Source organism: Octodon degus, unplaced genomic scaffold (assembly GCF_000260255.1).
Source record: "Octodon degus isolate 3935 unplaced genomic scaffold, OctDeg1.0 scaffold00117, whole genome shotgun sequence".
Lineage (NCBI taxonomy): Eukaryota > Metazoa > Chordata > Mammalia > Rodentia > Octodontidae > Octodon > Octodon degus.
Window position 1 is genome coordinate 5,782,677 of NW_004524693.1, and position 6,151 is coordinate 5,788,827.

Below are 6,151 nucleotides of genomic sequence, written 5' to 3' on the forward strand. Positions count from 1 at the left end.
ATATATAGATGCATTCTCTTAATGAATAGAATGATTTGTTCTAATAGTGTTTGTAAATAGGATCACAAGTCCGCATCTTGTACAGCAATTCACCACTAAGAAGAATATATGCAGTGTATTATTTGTTGAAACTGTACTTCCGATTTTATTTGAAACTGTCTCATTGCTGTTTATCAATAAAAGTTTGAAAAAAATAAAAACTCATGGAATTGATAAAAGCTATTAACCTGGTTTTGTGGACAAGGAAAGTAAAAACCAAGAAAGGAGAATGAACTTTTCTTTGGTCACATGGCTCAAAATGCCACAGCTTAAAGTCAAATTCGGGTTTTAAAATTCTAAATCTGACACTTTTTCTGTCTCACTGTCAACAGTCTTCCACAGAATTTCCCTCTCTCAAGCATCCATCAGGTACTGAAGCATAAACACTCAACTAGTTTTTGTTATAGCCAGCCCCAAGAGGCTGAGTATCAATCTCTGAACCATACTTTATATTGATTTTGAGGTTGTGTTTTTATTAGGTTTGCATCACCAAGGCCCCAGTAGAATCTTGACCTCACATGGTTATCACTCATACCACTTCATCAGAATGTTTGTCACCCTTAATAAGGTTAAACAAAAGGTCATTGATCTGGTGAAATCCCCAATAATCAAATGAACAAAACATCCCAATAATGTATGTCAATGGACCTCTTTTCCAAGGCTTATCCTCCAACTCAGTGCTGACTCAATAAACTATATATAAGGTCTATAGGGGTAGGCATAGAAGCTCTGCATGGAATTAAACCTGGACTCTCCCTTCAAAAAGGATATTTGACTATTCTGCATGATGTATGCACAAACTGCTAATACCAGAGGTCTAAGCTAAGCCTCTAAGAAAGCCTTATTCCTTAGACAGACTATATAGTCACTTGGTAGTAAGCTGCTTACTTTGGATGTCTTTCAAAAGGAAGCCATTTTTCCTGACTGTACACTTACTATTTGTGGGATTCTCTTTCCATCCTTCAGTTCTTTCACCAGAACCATCAAACAGAGACTTAATAAATGTATTTATTTTATTTCTTATGAGAAACTCATTTTTAGGAGAAGGAAAACTGTGTAGTACTAAGTAGGGCAATGGGTTCATAGGGGGCTGAAATTGATCAAAGTATATTATGGACATGTACAAATCTGCCAAAATGAAGCCAATTGCTTTGTATAACAAATTTTAAAACAGTGAAAAAAAGAAGTGAAAGACTAAAGTTGGCATGCTCATTCCACTTCCCATATGATATTTTCTATCATATTAGGATGTAGCAAGAAGGCACTTACCAGATTTGCCTTGTTGTGAGTTACCCACTTCCTCATCTATTCTACAATCCTGTATATAATGATTACATAGTCTCTAATTTACAGAATGTCAACATGAAAAAATGGAACCAGATTTTTAAGTAATGTTATTCAAAGATTCTGGACTTAAAGCTTGCTGGAAAAATAGGTTAGAATTTGAGATGTCATCTTTTTGCATGCTGTAATTCAAATGAGGAAATGTTCAAACAAAAGGTGTGGACTAAAGAGGTTATTAGATGTTTTGGTTGCTATCTTAGGATTGGTTCACTTGGAAGGATTCTATTGTCAAAAATTTCTTTTATTCATTATGTAAAATACGTAGTTTTGAAATATGTATACATTGTAGAATGAGCAAATTAAGATAATTAATATATCCATTATTTCACATATTCTTATGATAAAAATACTTAAAATATACACTGGAAAACTTTGACTAACACAGTATATTGTTATGAAATATAATCATGATGTTGTACAAAAGAACTCAAAATTATTTCTCCTATTTGTTGATCATTTCTCCAGAATCCCTGCCCACTGCTCCTGTTGGCATTGCCCTAGTCCTCTGCTAACTTGTTTTCAAATATTTTAGTTTCAAAACCTGCATTTTCATTGTATCCTTCTTTTCTCATTTTTCACTTCCCTCCTTTCCACCTTCCACTCTGTAGTTCCCTTGTGCTTTTGAACAGTTTTATCCATTTCACAATATTTATCGTACATTTTTGTTATTTACATTTTCAGTTTCTCACACCAGAAAGATAATGTGATATTTATACATGTGTGTCCAATTTATTTTACTTATCATTATAGTCTCATAGTCAATCAGTTTAGCTATAAATGTCTGTTTTAATTTTCCTTGAGACTGAGTAATACTCTATTTTAGGAAAAAAAAACACATCATTTATCCATTTATTGGTTCAGCTGGAAGGATTCCATTATCAAAAATTTTATGTATTTATTATGTGAAACATGTAGTTTTGAAATATGTTTATATTGTGGAATGGGAAAATTAAGGTAATTAAAATAGCAAATACTTTGCATGTATTTTATTGGTTGATAGGAATTTGGGTCACTTCCAAGGATTAACTATTAAATATTCTGCTTGTATAAAAATGGATGCAAGTATATCATTGTAGTTTGATGATTTTAATTCTTCAGGAAAGATAGTCTGAAGGAAAATATCTGTGTCGAATGGGACCTCAACTCCTAGTATTTCGGGGAATCTCCATACTGATTTTAACAGTGGTTGCACCACCCTATACTCCCACCAAAAATGGGATCTTTTTTTCCCACAGCCCACACCAGCATTTGTTATTAGTTATTTTCTTGATAATAGAAATTATTTCTCAGTGAGATGAAATATCAGCATTGTTTTAATTTGCATTTCTCAAATGACCAGTGATGTTGAACAGTTTTCCTTATATTTATTTGACATTTGTATTTCTTCATTTGAGAAGTGTCTTTTCATCTCAGATGCAAATTTTTGGTTGGGTCTTTGAATTTAAAAGTTCTTATTTTTTTTCAGTCCTTTATATGTCCTATATAGAAGTGCTTTATCTGAGTAACAACTAGCACAATTTTTTTCTTACTCTGTGAGTTGTCTCTTCACTCTGTTGGTGATTTCCTTTTTTAATAAATTTGGTATGGGGGTCTCACTACATAGCTAAGACTACTAGTGATTCTCCTGTTTTCATCCTTCCCAGATCTGGGATTACAGGCATGCACCTCTATGCCTGGACTTGGTGACTGGCTCAGCCAGTCTGGGGACAGGGCCAGAACAGCATGTGATGTGTGTGTTGATTTCTCTAGCTGTTCAAACACTTTTTAAAAATGTATTTAGTACAGTGTCTACAGGGTCTCACTACATAGATTGGACTTACAGTGATCCTCCTGTTTTTAGCCTTTCAGGAGCTGGGATTACAGGCACACGCCACCATGCCCAGTCTCAATCACCTCTCAGCACATCCTGGGTGCAGGGCTCACATGGCTTGTGGTGCCAGGATCGAACCCCAGCCCCTGTGCTCTGCCTAACCAAGAACTGTAGTCCACTGAGTTATCTGGTCAACCCTCAGAAACTTTTAATAAAATGAGATCCCAGCTGCTGATTCTTTGTGTTAATCCTTGTATGATCTGGGTTTTCTTCATAACATCTTTGGTTTATTCCCTGGCTTGCTCAGAAAATTTGAGAGCTTGTAAAGAGACTAAAATAACTTCTTTTCAATAATTTAATTTTACTTTCAGCTAATCAGATTTGCACAAACTCAGTATTGGTTTTCTTTCCCTCCCTGTCTCACTTACTGGGTCTTAATATGTACAATTCAGAGTGATATTGTTTTCACTTTATTGTTATTACCCCCCTTAAAGGGTCATTCATCTACAACTAGGATCTATGTTACAGGATCCAGGTCACAAAGTTGTAAAATAGATCTCTCCTCTCTGGAATGTAAACTTCATAAAAACCAGAATCTTATCTTTTTCATGTTTATGTTTTCATCATTATCTCCTTAAATAGTGGTTAGCATACTAAATATTTATCTAATAAATAGAAGAGTGAATGATTGGTGAATAAAGAAGAATATCCTTTCAAATATTCTCCTTATAAAAAGTTAAAAAAAATTCACCTGTCCAGCTTCACCAATTTTATCTTTCATTGTTCTGTCTTATTCAACAGCAGTTTATTTCTCTTGCACCCTTCAGGAATGGCTTTATTTCTTAGGTTCACAGATTGCTCCTGATTAGCTCTGTAACTTTCATTGAAGCCCTAGTGTGCAACCAGCCCAAGAGACACTGGACATTGCTCTATATTCTGGGTCAATCACACATAATGAAAATATGATATTAATTAGACCTAGGCAGGAAGTGTTCCCATTCAAAGATCTTAAGTTAAAGGGGCCTTTAGTCATGTTCTGTTCCCATAAAGCAGAGAGGAGATATGTATAGTTCAATTTAATGGAATTAGTCTTGATCTTATAGTCAATAGATAGTTTCATCTCCAGTAGCTTCTTTGAAAGTGGGGGAGACCATCCTGTTTAGCCCCCTTACAAGTACTGTAATGTGATTCATTCTAGCAATAACTAACCATCCACTTTTCATACAGTCACCTATAATACCTAGGAAATTTTTTTCTGATACTATCTCTTACTCTGCCCCAAATACAAGGATTCAGTCATTCAGACAGTGCATACACACACACACACACACACACACACACACACACACACACACATCAGATCTCTTGGTCAGCAAGATACCTAATATTGCACTAATTTTAAGAACAAGAAGGTTCTTATTAGTGACTGGTCCTAAGATTTTTGGTGATGCTTGAGAAATCCAGATTTCTTAGTTAGGCTACTAGACAGAAGGCAAAGATTTTTTCAGGGCAGAAAAATGATTAGAGATTGAAAAAATGTGGCCAGGAGGGACATGGAAGTTAATGAAAATAAATATCCTATTTTACAGCATTGCTTAAGAACTCTACTGGATTCTGCCCTCTATTTCACTTACATTGTCTATAAATAGATCAACTTGTCTGGCTGTGCCACTTATTGCTGTGTGATATTGGCCAAGCCACTTCAAATCGCTATGTTTCAGTGTCTTCATCTTAAAATGGCAATGTAATAGTACCTACATTATTGGGTTATCATGCAACTTAAAGAGGTTAGCAAAGGCAAAACTCATTTAAAATGTTGCCTAGAATATTTTAATACTGCTACTATTAAGCACCGCTAATACTGCAATCATAGTTGCAATTGCTATTATGCAATTAGAATAGTTTAATTATTCATATCATTTCTGTCTTCTTCCTGGAGTTATAAGCCTTAGAAAGGAACATTCTGTACTGATTAGTTTCCTTGCATAGATAAATGAGTGCTGAGTACTTGGATTATCTGCAATTAGAGGAAAGCCTAAATGCAGGACTACAATTCTACAGAAGATGTCAGGCAATATAATTACCCAGGGAGGAGCTGCAAGCACGTCTCTAGTCTAAAATAAGGGTTTCACAAAGTACATTTTTAGCTGCTTGGCTCAATATCTCTGTTAAAACTCTACCTTAGACATGACCAATTCATATTCTGGGAATTGAAACTTGGAATATGCATTTTTAAAAAGTGCTCAGGTTGTATTGACTGATTTAGAAAAAAAATACCAGTTGTTCAATTAAATTTGCTATTCAGATAAACAACAAATTCTTTTGTTACAAGTGTGTTTTGAATATTATAAGTGACATACTGTAGTCATATTAAAAATTATTTGCTATTTATCTGAAATTCAAGGGCAACTGTGTGCCTTATCCAGATGAGTACACCTGATTTTATGTATTCTGAAATTATAGAAACACTTCTTAAAGGAATTTGGATTCTCATTAAGCTGCCTGTGAATGAACTTGTGTTAGAGAAACTGGAGACAGATGCAGTCATTGGAATAGGAATGGGAAGTGCAGGTTTGGTCCAAGAAAAAGAACAATACATGTGGATTTCTAGTACTGGAGCAGAACCAGATCAGGACTTGAATCAGAGGCAGGTGACTTCAAGTCAACCCATTAGGACTCTAAGTTAACTCAGTAGTCTGGATAATTTTCTAGAGCAAAAGTTCTCAGTAGATGATGTATTAATCATCCTTTTATCCCATAAATTTATTGAGAAACAAATAGCAATGAGACAGTTTCAAATCAAATTGGTAGGACAGTTTCAATAATGAACACATTGCATACATTCTTCCTAGTGGTTATTTGCTGTACAAGATGCCGACACAATATCCTATCTATCAACACCATTAGAACAAATCCCTCTATTCATTAAGAGAATGTAACTATATATCTATCCTAACC

At 34.7% G+C, this 6,151-nt stretch overlaps 1 pseudogene; it reads left to right on the forward strand.

Moving 5' to 3' along the window:
- The first annotated feature begins 5,619 nt into the window (after window positions 1-5,619).
- The window catches only part of LOC101569124, a 41,728-nt pseudogene continuing 41,196 nt past the window's right edge, over window positions 5,620-6,151 (forward strand).